General features: G+C 41.7%; 2 non-coding genes and 1 pseudogene across 2 annotated transcripts; all 3 read left to right on the top strand.

Annotated features, from left to right (window-relative positions):
* The first annotated feature begins 2,399 nt into the window (after positions 1 to 2,399).
* LOC124917154 lies at positions 2,400 to 5,618 on the top strand (annotated as a pseudogene).
* Positions 5,619 to 15,333: 9,715 nt separating this feature from the next.
* Positions 15,334 to 15,489, top strand: LOC124917153. Its single transcript, XR_007097064.1, has one exon. It is a non-coding gene; the product is annotated as a 5.8S ribosomal RNA (ribosomal RNA).
* Positions 15,490 to 15,712: 223 nt separating this feature from the next.
* LOC124917155 lies at positions 15,713 to 19,006 on the top strand. Its single transcript, XR_007097065.1, has one exon. It is a non-coding gene; the product is annotated as a 28S ribosomal RNA (ribosomal RNA).
* Positions 19,007 to 20,859: the final 1,853 nt, after the last annotated feature.

Genomic DNA, 20,859 nt, shown 5'->3' with positions numbered 1-20,859 from the left:
AAGGCTTATGAAAAACGGTTTGATAGAAATCCTGTTAGGGATTAATATATCTTTCTATTCTACGCAAACTTGTGTAAACACTTGCAACAGATTCAAGGCGGAATTGTTTACTTGGGTTTGAAGCACAAGATGAAATATGAAAAGATGACAGAAATGAAGAACATAACAGTTTGTTTATGGATGTTCGGAGAAACTCTCCCACGTCACCCCTTCTTCCAACCACCATAAGGATTCACTATAATATGATGAGAATAAAATACAGTTTACACACACTTAGCTCACTATTGAACAGAACATTTTCTGTTCAATTACAAGATAAAGAATATCACTCAGCTAACGTGTTTTGATTCTAACTCTCTCTCTCGATTCACACACAGTACAATCAGAAAGAAGTTTCACATAATAAGTTTAGTAAGCAAGATGATTGAGTAGACTCTCTCTCTGCAAAATCAGAATGCTTGTTTTTAAGATTGGTTGAGGCGGATTTTCCGTTGTCCTTAGGATTGATTAAATACTGAGCAGGAGATAACGGTCGAATCTTCAAGAATGATACGTGGCACTTTTTCATTGGAAAGACTCCATTATACACAACAGGTTCTGAGCACAAGGATCGTGGCCGTACCGAACTGGTAGTGCGCCGAATATTCCATCAGGGATGTACCTGCAAAAAGGGTAATGTGAGGAAAATTCTCTTAAGTGGCATTCATTGATTAGATGCATATAGCTCTTGTACTAATCTTCACTAGAAAGTGGACCAGGAGTAGGGTACAACTATAGCACGTGGGTAGGAGAAATGCTAGATTCAAGCGTGCTGCTTAAACAGAGCATTAGACGTATTTTAGTTAGACGTATTTGAGAAAATAAGTCTAATGAAATAAGTCAACTCCTTCTGATGAAAAACGTCTATTAGACCGCCTGGTCTAATAAAATTAGACTCGCGTCTAATTTCAATAACCATTAGACGGATACGTCTAACTCCACTGAGTTAGACTGCCACGTCTAATTCCGGTTCGACTTCAGACTTATCTGAAGGAGTTAGACTCACGTCTAACTTTCACTAATTAGACAACCCGTATAATTATTAAATAACCATTAGATCGACACGTCTAACTCCGATGAGTTAGACTAACGCGTCTAATTCTGGTTCTACCTCAGACTTATCTGAAGGAGTTAGACTTACGTCTAACTTTTACTAATTAGACAACCCGTCTAATTATTACATAACAATTAGACCGACACGTCTAACCTTGATGAGTTAGAGTGACGCGTCTAATTCCGGTTCTACCTCAGACTTGTCTGAAGGAGTTAGACTCACGTCTAACTTTCATTAATTAGACAACCCGTCTAATTATTACATAACCATTAGACCGACACGTCTAACTCCGTTGAGTTAGACTGACGCGTCTAATTCCGGTTATACCTCAGACTTGCTTGAAGGAGTTAGACTCACGTCTAACTTTCACTAATTAGACAATCCGTCTAATTATTACATAACCATTAGACCGACACGTCTAACTCCGATGAGTTAGACTGACTCGTCTAATTCCGGTTCTACCTCAGACTTGTCTAAAGGAGTTAGACATACGTTTAACTTTCACTAATTAGACAATCCGTCTAATTCCGCGTATTCATTAGATCATTCATCTAATTCTTTACGTCTATTAGACTTACACGTCTAACTCCGATGAGTTAGACTGTACGTCTAATTCCGTGTCTGCATTAGACCATCTGTCTAATTCTTTACACATCTATTAGACTTACATGTCTAACTTCGATGAGTTAGAATGTACGTCTAATTCTATTAGACTCACGTCTAATTCCATTAGACTCACGTCTAATTCTATTAGACTCACGTCTAATTCCATTAGACTCACGTCTAATTCCGTGTATTCATTAGACCATCCGTCTAATTCTTTACACATCTATTAGACTTACACGTCTAACTCCGATGAGTTAGACTGTACGTCTAATTCTATTACTCACATCTAATTCCATTAGACTCACGTCTAATTTACACGTCTATTAGACTGCACGTCTAACTCCGATGAGTTAGACTGTGAGTCTAATTCTATGCGAATGAAAATTAAGATCGGTCTAATGGCCCTCATTAGATCCAAGTCTGGAGACATGTTGTCTCAATACACCTGTATTGAAACTTATAAATTATTTCGTCATCAAAATATCAGTGGGTAATTATTTCAACACTTAGTCAAAATAATTTGACCCCACAAGGGACAATCGGGGGCATTCGTAATTCATAGTCAGAGGTGAAATTCTTGGGTTTATGAAAGACGAACAATTGCGAAATCATTTGCCAAGAATTTTTTCATTAATCAAGAACGAAAGTTGGGGGCTCGAAGACGATCGGATATTGTCCTAGTCTCAACCATAAACGATGCCGACAAGGGATCAGTGTATGTTACTTTTAGGACTCCGCTGGAACCATATGAGAAATCAATGTGGTCTGGAAAAGCGTCCTCAGCGGCGGACCGGACCTAAGTCCCCTGGAAGGGGGCGCCAGAGAGGTTGAGAGCCCCGTCGTGTCCGGACCCTGTCGTACCACGAGGCACTGTCATCGAGTCGGGTTGTTTGGGAATGCAGCCCCAATCGGGCGGTAAATTCCGTCCAAGGCTAAATATTGGTGAGAGAGCGATAGCAAACAAGTACCGCGAGGGAAAGATGAAAAGGACTTTGAAAAGAGAGTCAAAGAGTGCTTGAAATTGTCGGGAGGGAAGCGGATGGGGGCCGACGATGCACCACGGTCGGATGTGAAATGGTTAATATTCGGTCTACCAATTGTCTCGTGGTGTGGATAAGTGCCGATTGAGACGTAGGGCAAAACCCGAACTTTTGTTACGCTTGTGGACATGCCTTCGTCCTTATCGTTTTTACAGCGTGAGCCTTTTGGCGTGCCTCAGCATCTTCATGCTTCAAGCACTTGCCTGTGGGCTCCCCATTTGACCCGTCTTGAAACACAGATCAAGGAGTCTAACATGTGTGCGAGTCAATGGGCGAGTAAACCCGTAAGGCATAAGGAAGCTGATTGGCGGGATCCCTTTGTGGGTTGCACCGCCGACCGACCTTGATCTTTTGAGAAGGGTTCGAGTGTGAGCATGCGTGTCGGGACCTGAAAGATGGTGAACTATGCCTGAGCGGGGCGAAAGATTAATCGAACCATCTAGTAGCTGGTTCCCTCCGAAGTTTCCCTCAGGATAGTTGGAGCTCGAATGCGAGTTCAATTAGGTAAAGCCAATGATTAGAGGCATCGGGGGTGTAACGCCCTCAACCTATTCTCAAAGTTTAAATAGGTAGGACGGTATGACTGCTTTGTTGAGCCGTGCCACGGTATCGAGAGCTCCAAGTGGGCCATTTTTGGTAAGCAGAACTAGCGATGCGGGAAGAACCGGAAGTTGAGTTACGATGCCCAACTGCGCGCTAACCTAGATCCCACAAAGGGTGTTGGTCGATTAAGACAATAGAACGGTGGTCATGGAAGTCGAAATCCGCTAAGGAGTGTGTAACAACTCACCTACCGAATCAACTAGCCCCGAAAATGGATGGCGCTTAAGCGCACGACCTATACTCGGCCGTCGGGGCAAGTTCTAGGCCCCGATGAGTAGGAGGGCGCAGCGGTCGCCGCAAAACCTAAGGCGTGAGCTTGAGCGGAGCGGACGTTGGTGGAGATCTTGGTGGTAGTAGAAAATATTCAAATTAGAACTTTGAATGCCGAAGAGAGAAAATGTTCCATGTGAACGGCACTTGCACATGGGTTAGTCGATCCTAAGGGTCGGGGGAACCCCGACAGATAGCGCATTTCGCGCGTACTCCGAAAGGGAATCGGGTTAAAATTTCTGAACCGGGACGTGGCGGCTGACGGAAACGTTAGGAAGGCCGGAGACATCGGCGGGGGCCTCGGAAAGAGTTATCTATTCTGTTTAACAACCTGCCCACCCTAGAAACGGCTCAGCCGGAGGTAGGGTCCAGCGGCTGGAAGAGCACCGCACGTCGCGTGGTGTCCGATGCGCCCCCGACGACCATTGAAAATTCGGAGGACCGAGTGCCTCCCACGCCCGGTCGTACTTATAACCTCATCAGGTCTCCAAGGTGAACATTCTCTGGTCGATGGAACAATGTATGCAAGGGAAATCGGAAAAATGGATCTGTAACTTCGGGAAAAGAATTGGCTCTAAAGGCTGGACACGGAGGTCCCAGTCCCGAACCCGTCGGCTGTTTGCGGACTACTCAAGCTGCTTTCGCGGCGAGAACGGGTCGCTGCGTTCCGGCCGGGGGACGGACTGGGAACGGCTCCTCACGGGGCCTTCCCCGGGCAGTGAACAGTCAACTCAGAATTGATACAGACAAGGGGAATCCGACAATTTAATTAAAACAAAGCATTGCGATGGTCCTTGCGGATGCTAATGCAATATGATTTCTACCCAGTGCTCTGAATGTCAAAGTGAAAAAATTCAACCAAGCGGGGGTAAACGGTGAGAGTAACTATGACTCTCTTAAGGTAGCCAAATACCTCGTCATCAAATTAGTGACGCGCATGAATGGATTAACGAGATTCCCAATGTCCCTGTCTACTATCCAGCGAAACCACATCCAAGGGAACGGGCTTGGCAGAATCAGCGGGGAAAGAAGACCCTGTTGAGCTTGACTCTAGTCCGACTTTGTGAAATGACTTGAGAGGTGTAGTATAAGTGGGAGCCGAAAGGAGAAAGTGAAATACCACTACTTTTAATGTTATTTTACTTATTCCATGAATCGGAGGCAGGGCAATACCCCTATTTTTAGATCCAGGGCCTACTTCTGTAGGCCGATCCAGGTGGAAGGTTGGGAGTTTGGCTGGGGAGGTACATCTGTTAAAAGATTACGCAGGTGTCCTAAGATGAGCTCAACGAGAAGAGAAATCTCGTGTAGAATAGAAGTGTAAAGCTCATTTGATTCTGATTTTTAGTACGAATATGAACTGTGAAAGCGTGCCCTAACGATCCTTTAGATCTTCGAAATTTGAAGCTAGAGGTGTCAGAAAAGTTATCACAGGGATAACTGGCTTGTGGCAGCCAAGCGTTCATAGAGACGTTGCTTTTTGATCCTTTGATGTCGGCTCTTCCTATCATTGTGAAATAGAATTCACCAAGTGTTGGATTGTTCACCCACCAATAGGGAACGTGAGCTGGGTTTAGGCCGTCGTGAGAAAAGTTAGTTTTATCCTACTGATGACAATATCGCAATAGTAATTCAACCTAGTACGAGAGGAACCGTTGATTCGCACAATTGGTCATCGCGCTTGGTTGAAAAGCCAATGGCGCGAAGCTACCGTGCATCAGATTATGACTGAACGCCTCTAAGTTAGAATCCGGGCTAAAAGCGATACACACGCTCACCACTCGTTTTCCGACCAGCAATAGGGATCTATGATCCTCAAAGGCACGTGTCGATGGCTAAGTCTTCTAGGTGGATGCGCTCGGAAGGCCGCTTTGAAAGACAATTCCTATTGAGTGACGGGTAAAATCCTTTGCAGACGACTTAAATATGCGACAGGTATTGTAAGCGGCAAAGTGGCTTTGCTGCCACGATCCGCTGAGATTCAGCCCTTCGTCGCTCAGATTCGTCCCTCCCTCTCAATCCCTTCTTAAAGAGGGACTAAAAATTTGAGGTTGAATGTACACCTTCTTTTGTAAATTTAACCAAGAACAAAAAAATTTACAATTTAAAGTTATCCAGAACCGAGTGAAGTTGATGTTTGGCTAAGTCAGGACCGTAGAAATGTTAGCTGGCTAAGTCAGGACCGAGTGAAATTGTTGTTTGACTAAGTCAGGACCGTGAGAAATGTTAGTTGGCTAAGTCAGGACCGATTGAAGTGGTTGTTTTGCTAAGTCAGGACCGTGAAAAAATGTTTGTTGGATAAGTCAGGACCGTGAGAAATGTTTGTTGGCTAAGAAAGGACCGAGTGAAGTTATTGTTTGGCTAAGTTAGGACCGAGTGAAGTTGTTGTTTGGCTAAGTCAGGACCAAGTGAAGTTGTTGTTTGGCTAAGTCAGGACCGAGGAATGTTGTTGGCAGGCTAAGTGAGGACAGAGGAATGTTGTTGGCTGCTAAGTCAGGACCGAGTGAAAAGTTGGCTAGCTAAGTCAGGACAGAGTGAAGTTGCTGGCTGCTAATTCAGGACCGAGGAATGTTGTTGTCTAGCTAAGTCAGGACCGAGTGAAGTTGTTGGCTGCTAAGTCAGGACCGAGTGAAGTTGTTGGTTGCTAAGTCAGGACCGAGTGAAGTTGTTGGTTGCTAAGTCAGGACCGAGTGAAGTAGTTGGCTGCTAAGTCAGGACCGAGGAATGTTGTTGGTTGGCAAAGTCAGGACCGAGGAATGTTGTTCGGTGCTAAGTCATGACCAAGGAAAGTTGTCTGCTGGCAAGTCAGGACCGAGTGAAATGTTGGCTGGCTAAGTCAAGACGGAGGAATGTTGTTGGCTGGCTAAGTCAGGACCAAGGAAAGTTGTATGCTGGCAAGTCAGGACCGAGTGAAATGTTGGATGGCTAAGTCAAGACCGAGGAATGTTGTTGGATGGCTAAGTCAGGACCGAGGAATGTTGTCTGCTGGCAAGTCAGGACCGAGTGAAATTTTGGCGGGCTATGTCAGGACCGAGTGAAATTTTGGATGGCTAATTCAGGACCGAGTGAAATATTGGCTGGCTAAGTCAGGACCGATTCAAATGTTGGCTGGCTAAGTCAGGACCGAGTGAAATGTTGGCTGGCTAAGTCAGGACCGAGTGAAATATTGGCTGGCTAAGTTAGGACCGAGTGAAATGTTGGCTAGCTAAGTCACGACCGAGTGAAATATTGGCTGGCTAAGTCAGGACCGAGTGAAATGTTGGCCGGCTAAGTTAGGACCGAGAAAAGTTCATGGCTGTTAAGTCAGGACCGAGGAAAGTTGTTGGCTGCTAAGTCAGGACCGAGGAAAGTTGATGGTTGTTAAGTCAAGACCGAGGAAGGTTGTCTGTTGGCAAGTCAGGACCGAGGAAAGTTGTTTGTTGGCAAGTCAGGACCGAGGAAAGTTGTCTGTTGGCATGTCAGGACCGAGGAAAGTTGTCCGCTGGCAAGTCAGGACCGAGGAAAGTTGTCTGCTGGCAAGTCAGGGCCGAGAGAAGTATGCCAGCGACAATGACAGGACCGGTAAAAACAACATATTTGTTAAAAATGAGGATTTCTTATTTGTTTTTCACTTTAAATCTTACCTAAATATGTTAGATTCGTTGAGAACAAAACATATTTCATAACAATGAATATATATTTACCAAACTATAAACTTATAACACTGGTATCATGATCTACACAAACACTTTCTTCACATTTGAGCATATAAGCCCATTATTACTAAGAAAGTCATCATTCATCATGAAGTTACAATATTATTACACAACAATGACCCAAACAATACTAAATACCATACTACAACTTATATAAGATTTAACAAACAAGTTTTGGACTTAATGGAATTTATTTAGAATTATTATCATTTTTTCCTATTTTTTAATGATCTTAATCGAAAATAAATAAATAAAAATATAAAAACTTCGAATTTTTTTATGAAATTTTTTATATAACCATTATTAATCATAATATGAATTAACAAAATAAAATGGAAGAAAAAGAATTTTCCTTCATTTATTTTCGAGCATTATGCATGCACAGACACCCCCAATGTCTACTGTTGCTGAAAGAGAAACAGCAAAATAAGCATATATAAGGGGGGTAGGGTTCTCTCTTCCCTCGGCTGGTTGAAGTAGTGGTAAAACTAATATCACTCGGTCCCAGCCTATGTTAGCACCCCTTCACTAACTCTCTAAATCTCCTAGAGCAAAACTGTTGGTGGCAAGCCTCGATCTCGACCATGGTTGGAATAGTGTGGCGACATTGGTTTTGACCGGTGTCTAGATAAGGGTGGGGGCGGTGCCATGGTCGAGGGATGAGGCCGGTAGAAATTAGCCCCACCGATGACTCAAGGCCTAGAAGATTCAACCTGGCAAGGGTTTTACACGACTACAAATCATGTTGGGCATATTTCTCGTTCTCGATGTAATTTTCTGGGGGAAGATCTTCAAAGACAGTTTCGAGTCATCCATGGGTCTACTATCTATCGAACAAGCCAGTCAAGGGACTGGCCCCTGGGCATCGACCCAAGACGACATGATTCTTTTTGTGAATACAGGGCTTCGCAATGATCATTCGAGAGAGGATTTTGGCATGTGGGTTTCTTCGAGATAGTCAGAATATATCTAGGGAACGTCTTCAAAGAAAGTTGTGGATGATCGCTAGCCTTATAATTTGTCGCCTCAAGCTGGGTCACAAGATTAACTTCAAGTGATCTGGCCCCTCGGTCTCGACCGAGGTTGACAAATACTAGACGCAGTTATTATCCCCGACCTAGAGGATTCAATTTAGCATTGGTTTAAGATTATTCCGATTTGCGGGATTTAGTCAGAAAATGATTCTCAAAAATGACTGCGCCGTCTTGTCAATGTGTCAAAAATTTCACATGTAGCGGGACTAGTCTGGCTCTGTTAAGTGGTTTTTGTGCTAACTTTCATGTTGGTAGATTAATTGTTTAATGGGGTGGAAGAAGTGTACGTAAAGCGTGTGAGTGGTGATTGGATTGTGTGTGGTGGACCGATCCTTGCCTAGAGAAACAAAGTTTATTCACTCCTTTCATATTCAATCATGTTACAAATGCAATAAAAACATTTTGCATTGGTTGGATTCCTGTGTTGGTTACCTCAATGATGGAAGCGATTATGTTGGCTAGATGCATATTTTGTCTTAGGTAGTTTTGCTACACGGGATGGACCCTAATGTGGTTACTTTGACCCATTTTTTTATGTTATTCTTCGATAATAATCGATGGTTCACTAGTGTGCTACTTGTTGTCTTGGATGTGGAATATTGTATGGGTATTAGGTGTTCAACATCTATCAACCTAAACAACATTCGTCCCTTTTATGTACGACATATTGACTTGTTTTCACCCATTCATGTACTTTTTTTGGAAGATGCAAGTCAAGTGTTTGAAAGGAATGCTACCTGGTTGTGCCTTCTAGTAGTCATATGCTTGTCTCAAAGATTAAGCCATGCATGTGTAAGTATGAACTAATTCAAACTGTGAAACTGCGAATGGCTCATTAAATCAATTATAGTTTGTTTGATGGTACCTGCTACTCGGATAGCCGAAGTAATTCTAGAGCTAATACGTGCAACAAATCCCGACTTCTGGAAGGGCTGCATTTATTAGATAAAAGGTCGACGCAGGCTTTGCCCGTCGCTCTGATGATTCATGATAACTCGACGGATCGCACGACCTTTGTGCCGGCGACGCATCATGAAAATTTCTTCCCTATCAACTTTCGATGGTAGGATAGTGGCCTACCATGGTTGTGACGGGTGACGGAGAATTATGGTTCGATTCCGGAGAGAGAGCCTGAGAAACGGCTACCACATCATGAACTTACAATATTATTACACAACAATGACCCAAACAATCCTAAATACCATACTACAACTTATATAAGATTTAACAAACAAGTTTTGGACTTAATGGAATTTATTTGGAATTATTATCATTTTTTCCTATTTTTTAATGATTTTAATCGAAAATAAATAAAAAAATATAAAATCTTCGAATTTGTTTAATGAAATTTTTTATATAACCATTATTAATCATAATATGAATTAACAAAAAAGAATTGGATTAAAAATATTTTTCCTTCATTTATTTTCGAGCATTATGCATGCACAGACACCCGTAATGTCTACTGATGCTGAAAGAAAAACAGCAAAATAAGCATATATAAGGGGGATAGAGTTCTCTCCTCCCTCGGCTGATTGAAGTAGTGGTAAAACTAATATCACTCGGTCCCAGCCTATGTTAGCACCCCTTCACTAACTCTCTAAATCTCCTAGAGCGAAACTGTTGGTGGCAAGCCTCGATCTCGACCATGGTTGGAATAGTGTGGCGACATTGGTTTTGACCGGTGTCTAGATAAGGGTGGGGGCGGTGCCATGGTCGAGGGATGAGGCCGGTAGAAATTAGCCCCACCGATGACTCAAGGCCTAGAAGATTCAACCTGGCAAGGGTTTTACACGACTACAAATCATGTTGGGCATATTTCTCGTTCTCGATGTAATTTTCTGGGGGAAGATCTTCAAAGACAGTTTCGAGTCATCCATGGGTCTACTATCTATCGAACAAGCCAGTCAAGGGACTGGCCCCTGGGCATCGACCCAAGACGACATGATTCTTTTTGTGAATACAGGGCTTCGCAATGATCATTCGAGAGAGGATTTTGGCATGTGGGTTTCTTCGAGATAGTCAGAATATATCTAGGGAACGTCTTCAAAGAAAGTTGTGGATGATCGCTAGCCTTATAATTTGTCGCCTTAAGCTGGGTCACAAGATTAACTTCAAGTGATCTGGCCCCTCGGTCTCGACCGAGGTTGACAAATACTAGACGCAGTTATTATCCCCGACCTAGAGGATTCAATTTAGCATTGGTTTAAGATTATTCCGATTTGCGGGATTTAGTCAGAAAATGATTCTCAAAAATGACTGCGCCGTCTTGTCAATGTGTCAAAAATTTCACATGTAGCGAGACTAGTCTGGCTCTGTTAAGTGGTTTTTGTGCTAACTTTCATGTTGGTAGATTAATTGTTTAATGGGGTGGAAGAAGTGTACGTAAAGCGTGTGAGTGGTGATTGGATTGTGTGTGGTGGACCGATCCTTGCCTAGAGAAACAAAGTTTATTCACTCCTTTCATATTCAATCATGTTACAAATGCAATAAAAACATTTTGCATTGGTTGGATTCCTGTGTTGGTTACCTCAATGATGGAAGCGATTATGTTGGCTAGATGCATATTTTGTCTTAGGTAGTTTTGCTACACGGGATGGACCCTAATGTGGTTACTTTGACCCATTTTTTTATGTTATTCTTCGATAATAATCGATGGTTCACTAGTGTGCTACTTGTTGTCTTGGATGTGGAATATTGTATGGGTATTAGGTGTTCAACATCTATCAACCTAAACAACATTCGTCCCTTTTATGTACGACATATTGACTTGTTTTCACCCATTCATGTACTTTTTTTGGAAGATGCAAGTCAAGTGTTTGAAAGGAATGCTACCTGGTTGTGCCTTCTAGTAGTCATATGCTTGTCTCAAAGATTAAGCCATGCATGTGTAAGTATGAACTAATTCAAACTGTGAAACTGCGAATGGCTCATTAAATCAATTATAGTTTGTTTGATGGTACCTGCTACTCGGATAGCCGAAGTAATTCTAGAGCTAATACGTGCAACAAATCCCGACTTCTGGAAGGGCTGCATTTATTAGATAAAAGGTCGACGCAGGCTTTGCCCGTCGCTCTGATGATTCATGATAACTCGACGGATCGCACGACCTTTGTGCCGGCGACGCATCATGAAAATTTCTTCCCTATCAACTTTCGATGGTAGGATAGTGGCCTACCATGGTTGTGACGGGTGACGGAGAATTATGGTTCGATTCCGGAGAGAGAGCCTGAGAAACGGCTACCACATCATGAACTTACAATATTATTACACAACAATGACCCAAACAATCCTAAATACCATACTACAACTTATATAAGATTTAACAAACAAGTTTTGGACTTAATGGAATTTATTTGGAATTATTATCATTTTTTCCTATTTTTTAATGATTTTAATCGAAAATAAATAAAAAAATATAAAATCTTCGAATTTGTTTAATGAAATTTTTTATATAACCATTATTAATCATAATATGAATTAACAAAAAAGAATTGGATTAAAAATATTTTTCCTTCATTTATTTTCGAGCATTATGCATGCACAGACACCCGTAATGTCTACTGATGCTGAAAGAAAAACAGCAAAATAAGCATATATAAGGGGGATAGAGTTCTCTCCTCCCTCGGCTGATTGAAGTAGTGGTGAAACTAATATCACTTCGGTCCCAGCCTGTGTTAACACCCCTTCACTAACTCTCTAAATCCCCTAGAGCGAAAGTGTTGGTGGCAAGCCTCGATCTCGACCATGGTTGGAATAGTGTGGCAACATTGGTTTCGACCAATGTCTGGATAAGGGTGGGTGCGGTGCCATGGTCGAGGGCTAAGGCCGGTAGAAATTATCCCCACGGATGACTCCAGGCTCAGAAGATTCAACCTGGCAACGGTTTTACACGACTATAGATCATGTTGGGCATATTTCTCGTTCTCGATGTAATTCACTAGGGGAAGATCTTCAAAGACAGTTTCGAGTCATCAATGGGTCTACTATCTATCGAACAAGACGGTCAAGGGACTGGCCCTAGGCATCGACCCAAGACGACATGATTCTTTCTGAGAATACAGGGCTTCGTAATAATTATTCGAGAGAGGATTCTGGCATGTGGGTTGCTTCGAGATAGTCAGAATATAGCTAAGGAACGTTTTCAAAGAAAGTTGCGGATGATCGCTGGGCCTTATAATTTGTCGCCTCAAGTTGGGTCACAAGATTAACTTCAAGTGATCTGGCCCCTCGGTCTCGACCGAGGATGACAAATACTAGACGCAGTTATTATCCCCGACCTAGAGGATTCAATTTAGCATTGGTTTAAAATTATTCCGATTTGCGGGATTTAGCTAGGAAATGATTCTCAAAAATGACTGCGCCGCCTTGTAAATGTGTCAAAAATTTCACGTGTAGCGGGACTAGTCTGGCTCTGTTAAGTGGTTTTTGTGCTAACTTTCATGTTGGTAGATTAATTGTTTAATGGGGGTGGAAGAAGTGTACGTAAAGCGTGTGAGTGGTGATTGGATTGTGTGTGGTGGACCGATCCTTACCTAGAGAAATAAAGTTTATTCACTCCTTTCATATTCAATCATGTTACAAATGCAATAAAAACATTTTGCATTGGTTGGATTCCTGTGTTGGTTACCTCAATGATGGAATCGATTATGTTGGTTAGATGCATATTTTGTCTTAGGTAGTTTTGCTACACGGAATGGACCCTAATGTGGTTACTTTGACCCATTTTTTATGTTATTCTTCGATAATAATCGATGGTTCACTAGTGTGCTACTTGTTGTCTTGGATGTGGAATATTGTATGGGTATTAGGTGTTCAACATCTATCAACCTAAACAACATTCGTCCCTTTTATGTACGACATATTGACTTGTTTTCACCCATTCATGTACTTTGTTTGGAAGATGCAAGTCAAGTATTTGAAAAGGAATGCTACCTGGTTGATCCTGCCAGTAGTCATATGCTTGTCTCAAAGATTAAGCCATTCATGTGTAAGTATGAACTAATTCAGACTGTGAAACTGCGAATAGCTCGTTAAATCAGTTATAGTTTGTTTGATGGTACCTGCTACTCAGATAACCGTAGTAATTCTAGAGCTAATACATGCAACAAATCCTGACTTCTAGAAGGGCTGCATTTATTAGATAAAAGGTCGACGCTGGCTTTGCCTATCGCTCTGATGATTCATGATAACTCGACGGATCGCACGACCTTTGTGTCGGCGACGCATCATTCAAATTTCTGCCCTATCATCTTTCGATGGTTGGATAGTGGCCTACCATGGTCATGACGGGTAACGGATAATTAGGGTTCTATTCCGAAGAGGGAGCCTGAGAAACGGCTACCACATCCACGGAAGGCAGCAAGCGTGCAAATTACCCAATCCTGACACTGGGAGGTAGTGACAATATATAACAATACCCGGCTCTTTGAGTCTGGTAATTGGAATGAGTACAATCTAAATTCCTTAACGAGGATCCATAGGAGGGCAAGTTTGGTTCCAGCAGCCGGTAATTCCAGCTCCAATAGCGTATATTTAAGTTGTTGCTGTTAAAAAGCTCGTAGTTGGACTTTGGGTTGGGACGATCGGTCCGCCTTGGTGAGTATCGGTCGTCTTGACTCTACTGTCGGTGATGCGTTCCTGGCCTTAATTGACCGGTTCGTGCCTCCGGCACTGTTACTTTGAAGAAATTAGAGTGCTCAAAGCAAGCCTTCGCTCTGTATATATTAGCATGGGATAACATTATAGGATTTCGATCTTATTACGTTGGCCTTCGGGATCGGAGTAATGATTAATAGGGACAGTCGGCGGCATTCGTATTTCATAGTTAGAGGTGAAATTCTTGGATTTATGAAAGACGAACAACTGCGAAAGCATTTGCCAAGGATGTTTTCATTAATCAAGAACGAAAGTTGGGGGCTCGAAGACGATCAGATATCGTCCTAGTCTAAACCATAAACGATGCCGACCAAGGATCAGCGGATGTTACTTGTAGGACTCCGCTGGCACCTTATGAGAAATCAAAGTCTTTGGGTTCTGGGAGGAGTATGGTCGCAAGGCTGAAACTTAAAGGAATTGACGGAAGGGCACCACCAGGAGTGGAGCCTGCGACTTAATTTGACTCATCACGGGGAAACTTACCAGGTCCAAACATAATAAGGATTAACAGACTGAGAGCTCTTTCTTGATTCTATGGGTGGTGGTGTATAGTCGTTCTTAGTTGGTGGAGCAATTCGTCTGGTTAATTTCGTTAACGAACGCGACCTCAGCCTGCAAAATATTTATACCGAGGTGCCCCTCTACAGCTAGCTTCTTAGAGGGACTATGGCCTTTTAGACCATAGAAGTCTGTGATGCCCTTAGAGGAAATAACAGGTCTGTGATGCCCTTAGATGTTCTGGACCGCACGCACGCTACACTGATGTATTCAACGAGTCTATAGCCTTGGCCGACAGGCCTGGGTATTCTTTGAAATTTTATCGTGATGGGGATAGATCATTGCAATTGTTGGTCTTTAACGAGGAATTCCTAGTAAGCTCGAGTCATCAGCTCGCGGTGACTATGTCCCTGCCCTTTGTACACACCGCCCGTCGCTCTTACCGATTGAATGGTCCGGTGAAGTGTTCGGATCGCGACTATGTGGACGGTTCTCCGCCCGCGACGTCGCGAGAAGTCCACTGAACCTTATCATTTAGAGGAAGGAGAAGTCGTAACAAGGTTTCTGTAGGTGAACCTGCGGAAGGATCATTGTCGAAAACTATTTCAAATAACCAGCGAACATGTTAAAAAAATGGGTTGTGATTGACTTTGGTCAGTCTATTCCTTTCATGTGATTGGGGTGCATGTTTTGTATCCTCTTTTGTGTAGATTATATGTTCCCCCAACTGATAAACAATACCCGACATAAACCGCCAAAAAATGTTAAAAAGGCTACCCATGCTAGAACCATTTATTTGGGAATATGTGTTTGTGTTAGTTTTCCATAAAAATAACGACTCTTGACAACGGATATCTCGGCTCTCGCATCGATGAAGAACGTACCAAAATGCGATACTTGGTGTGAATTGCAGAATCCCGTGAACCATTGAGTTTTTGAACGCAAGTTGCGCCTAAAGACATTAGGTTGAGGGAACGTCTGCCTGGGCGTCTCGCTTCGTGTCACCCCATTTCATCTCATTTTCGTTTCTTTGAGGGGGGATGAGTGTTTTGGGACGTATATTGGCCTCCTATGCATATTTTTGGAGCAGTTGGCCGAAATAGAAGTCCATATAATAGGACACCCGGTTAGTGGTGGTTGAGAATCTGTTTCGATCCCGTGTTACTTCTTTTGGATTAATTGACCCTTGGTGCTTCTTTTATGGTGCATCGACTACGACCCCAGGTCAGGCGGGATTACCCTCTGAGTTTAAACATATCAATAAGCGGAGGAAAAGAAACTAACAAGGATTCTCTTAGTAACGGCGAGTGAACCAGGATCAACCCAACTTGAAAATCGAACGGCTTCGTCGTTCGAATTGTAGTCTGGAGAAGCGTCCTCAGCGGCGAACCAGATCCAAGTCCCCTGGAAGGGGGCGCCAGATAGGGTGAGAGCCCCGTCGTGTCCAGACCCTGTCGTACCACGAGGCGCTGTCATCGAGTCGGGTTGTTTGGGAATGCAGTCCCAATCGGGCGTTAAATTCCGTCCAAGGCTAAATATTAACGAGAGACCGATAGCAAACAAGTATTGCGAGGGAAAGATGAAAAGGATTTTGAAAAAAGAGAGTCAAAGAGTGCTTCAAATTGTCGGGAGGGAAGTGGATGGGGGTGGGCAATGCACCACGGTCAGATGTGGAATGGTTAATATCCAGTCTACCAATCGTCTCGTGGTGTGGACCAGTGCCGATTGAGACGGAGGCCAAAGACCGAGCTTTTGTTACGCTTGTGAACACACTTTCGTCTCAATCGTTTTTGCAGCATGAGCCTTTTGGCATGCCTCAGTATCTTCATGCTTTAAGAACTGGCATGTGGGCTCCCCATTCGACCCGTCTCGAAACACGGACCAAGGAGTCTGACATGTGTGTGAGTCAACGGGCGAATAAACCCATAAGGCGTAATGAAGCTGATTGGCGGGATCCCCTTGTGGGTTGCACTACCGACCGACCTTGATCTTTTGAGAAGGGTTCGAATGTGAGCATACCTGTCGGGACCCGAAAGATGGTGAACTATGCCTGAGCGGGGTGAAGCTAGAGGAAACTCTGGTGGAGGCCCGAAGCGATACTAACGTGCAAATCTTTCGTTTGACATGGGTATAGGGGCGAAAGACTAATCGAACCATCTAGTAGCTGGTTCCCTCTGAAGTTTCCCTCAAGATAGCTGGAGCTCGAATGTGAGTTCTATCAAGTAAAGCCAATGATTAGAGGCATCGGGGGCGTAACGCCCCCGACCTATTCTCAAACTTTAAATAGGTAGGACGGTACGACTGCTTTGTTGAGCCGTGCCACGGTATCGAGAGCTCCAAGTGGGCCATTTTTGGTAAGCAGAACTAGCGATGCGGGAAGAACCGGAAGCTGAGTTACGATGCCCAACTGCGCGCTAACCTAGATCCCACAAAGGGTGTTGGTCGATTAAGACAATAGGACGGTGGTCATGGAAGTCGAAATCCGCTAAGGAGTGTGTAACAACTCACCTACCGAATCAACTAGCCCCGAAAATGGATGGCGCTTAAGCGCACGACCTATACTCGGCCGTCGGGGCAAGTTCTAGGCCCCGATGAGTAGGAGGGCGCAGCGGTCGCCGCAAAACCTAATGCGTGAGCTTGAGCGGAGCGGACGTTGGTGGAGATCTTGGTGGTAGTAGAAAATATTCAAATGAGAACTTTGAATGCCGAAGAGAGAAAATGTTCCATGTGAACGGCACTTGCACATGGGTTAGTCGATCCTAAGGGTCGGGGGAACCCCGACAGATAGCGCATTTCGCGCGTACTCCGAAAGGGAATCGGGTTAAAATTTCTAAACCAGGACGTGGCGGCTGACGGAAACGTTAGGAAGGCCGGAGACATCGGCGGGGGCCTCGGAAAGAGTTATCTATTCTGTTTAACAACCTGCCCACCTTAGAAACGGCTCAGCCGGAGGTAGGGTCCAGCGGCTGGAAGAGCACCGCACGTCGCGTGGTGTCCGATGCGCCCCCGACGACCATTGAAAATTCGGAGGACCGAGTGCCTCCCACGCCCGGTCGTACTTATAACCTCATCAGGTCTTCAAGGTGAACAACCTCTAGTCGATGGAACAATGTAGGCAAGGGAAGTCGACAAAATGGATCCGCAACTTCGGGAAAAGGATTGGTTCTGAGGGCTGGGCACGGGGGTCCCAGTCCTGAACCCGTCGGCTGTCTGCGGATTCTTGAGCTGCTTTCGCGGCGAGAGCGGGTCGCTGTATGTCGGCTGGGGGACAGACTGGGAACGACTCTTCACGGGGCCTTCCACTGGTAGTGAACACTCAAATCAGAACTGGTACGGACAAGGGGAATCCGACTATTGAATTAAAGCAAAGCATTGCGATGGTCCTTGCGGATGCTAACGCAATGTGATTTATGCCCAGTGCTCTAAATGTCAAAGTGAAGAAATTCAAACAAGCGCGGGTAAACGGCGGGAGTAACTATGACTCTCTTAAGGTAGCCAAATGCCTTGTCATCTAATTAGTGACGCACATGAATGGATTAACGAGATTCCCACTGTCCCTGTCTACTATCCAGCGAAACTACAGCCAAGGGAACGGGCTTGGCAGAATCAGCGGGGAAAGAAGACCCTGTTGAGCTTGACTCTAGTCCGACTTTATGAAATGACTTGAGAGGTGTAGTATAAGTGGGAGCCGAAAGGAGAAAGTGAAATACCACTACTTTTAACGTTATTTTAATTATTCCATGAATCGGAGGCGGGGCAATGCCCCTCTTTTTAGATCCAAGGCCTACTTCTGTAGGCCGATCCGGGTGGAAGACATTATTAGGTGGAGAGTTTGGCTGGGGCGGCACATCTATTAAAAGATAACGCATGTGTCCTAAGATGAGCTCAACGAGAACAAAAATCTCGTATAGAACAGAAGGGTAAAAGCTCGTTTGATTCTGATTTTCAGTACGAATACGAACCGTGAAAGCGTGGCCTAACGATCCTTTAGATCATCGGAATTTGAAGCTAGAGGTGTCAGAAAAGTTACCACACGGATAACTGCCTTGTGGCAGCCAAGAGTTCATAGCGATGTTGCTTTTTATTCTTTCGATGTCGGCTCTTCCTATCATTGTGAAGCAGAATTCACCGGGCGCAATTAAAGAAAGAAATAGGTATGGTGTTTTCATACACATACCTCGTGAAGGATTGTATGGAGTCACGATCATCGGTCAACAAGAATAATTCTTTCCAGACATACCAAAAGGTTAAAATCCATCGTCATACAATCTTAAATGAATATTACGATGCTCTACTAGAAATTCTGGATATGTATGATCAAATGATTTTCACGACTCTCCATCTAAAGGATGACACATCACATCATTTTCAATATTATGTCGTGCATCCCACGTCTTATGTTTTGTTGTTACATGTGATGCATATAGTCTTTGTAGTCTAGCATCAATGGAAAATATATTAACTATTTGCAAAGTTTTTTCTTTTTAGATTTTCCTTTATTTTATTTGTATCTAGGTTATAAGCAAAACTTACAATGTTTAGATAGATTATCATCTTTCCAAAAAAATATACACTCTTTATTGCACGCATTCATCTTTAAAACCGATAAACCTAAATCTCTAAGTATTTTTTTCTAATTATAATAATTTGTAGGCAAGTTTTTGTCATGTGGCAGTAGGTCGCGTAATAAATTGATAATGTCATTCATTGCATTTTCAGATAAATTAGGATATGTTTAAAGGCTTATAAGTCTCGTAGTAGTTGATAATTGAGTTTCACTTGGGTAACTTTTTTTAGATTTTCTTAGAATATCCCAAAATGTGAAAACATGTATCAAAATGATATATAATGTGTTGAGATGACTATTAATTATTAATATAACTCTAACCTAACATAAAATAATAAAATATAGTGTATGATTGTCAAATAAAGTTTGTAATATATTCTATTAGATTAAGATGACTTTTATGTTACAAATTCGAATTTATTTTAGATTAACTTGAATAAAATATATAAAATAAATGAAATTTGACATAAAATCTCAATAAATATCATGAAATATATTAAGAATACTCATAGTAATATTAAATACGATTAGATTATTTTTTAAACTCTTAAAATGTTATGATGAAAAATATATTAACCGATTCTTTTAGATGTTTTTAGAATATCCCAAAATGAGAAAACATGTCTCAAAATGATATATAATGTGTTGAAATGACTATTAAGTATTAATATAACTCTAACCTAACATAAATTAATAAAATATAGTGTATGATAGTCAAATAAAGTTTGTAATAATTTCGATTAGATTGTTATGACTTTTATGTTACAAATTCGAAGTTATTTTGGATTAACTTGAATAAAATATATAAAATAAATGAAAGTTGACATAAAATCTCACAAAATATCATGAAATATATTAAGAATACTCATAGTAATTTTAAATACGATGAGATTATTTTTTAAACTCTTAAAAAGTTCTGATTAAAAATATAACAACCGATTTTTTTAGATTTTCTTAGAATATCCCAAAATGTGAAAACATATCTCAGAATGATATATAATGTGTTGAGATGACTATTAATTATTAATATAACTCTAACCTAACATAAAATAATAAAATATAGTGTATGATAGTCAAATAAAGTTTGTAATATATTCTATTAGATTAAGATGACTTTTATGTTATAAATTCGAATTTATTTTAGATTAACTTGAATAAAATATATAAAATAAATGAAAGTTGACATAAAATCTCAATAAATATCATGAAATATATTAAGAATACTCATAGTAATTTTAAATACGATGAGATTATTTTTTAAACTCTTAAAAAGTTCTGATTAAAAATATAATAACCGATTTTTTTAGATTTTCTTAGAATATCCCAAAATTTGAAAACATGTCTCAAAATGATATATAATGTGTTGAGATGACTATTAATTATTAATATAACTCAAACCTAACATAAATTAATAAAATATAGTGTATGATAGTCAAATAAAGTTTGTAATAATTTCGATTAGATTGTTATGACTTTTATGTTACAAATTCGAAGTTATTTTAGATTAACTTGAATAAAATATATAAAATAAATGAAAGTTGACATAAAATCTCACAAAATATCATGAAATATATTAAGAATACTCATAGTAATTTTAAATACGATGAGATTATTTTTTAAACTCTTAAAAAGTTCTGATTAAAAATATAACAACCGATTTTTTTAGATTTTCTTAGAATATCCCAAAATGTGAAAACATATCTCAGAATGATATATAATGTGTTGAGATGACTATTAATTATTAATATAACTCTAACCTAACATAAAATAATAAAATATAGTGTATGATAGTTAA

This window comes from Impatiens glandulifera, unplaced genomic scaffold, assembly GCF_907164915.1.
Source record: "Impatiens glandulifera unplaced genomic scaffold, dImpGla2.1, whole genome shotgun sequence".
NCBI lineage: Eukaryota > Viridiplantae > Streptophyta > Magnoliopsida > Ericales > Balsaminaceae > Impatiens > Impatiens glandulifera.
Note: the sequence above shows the minus strand (reverse complement) of the source record. Positions and strands in the feature narration are given on the sequence as shown.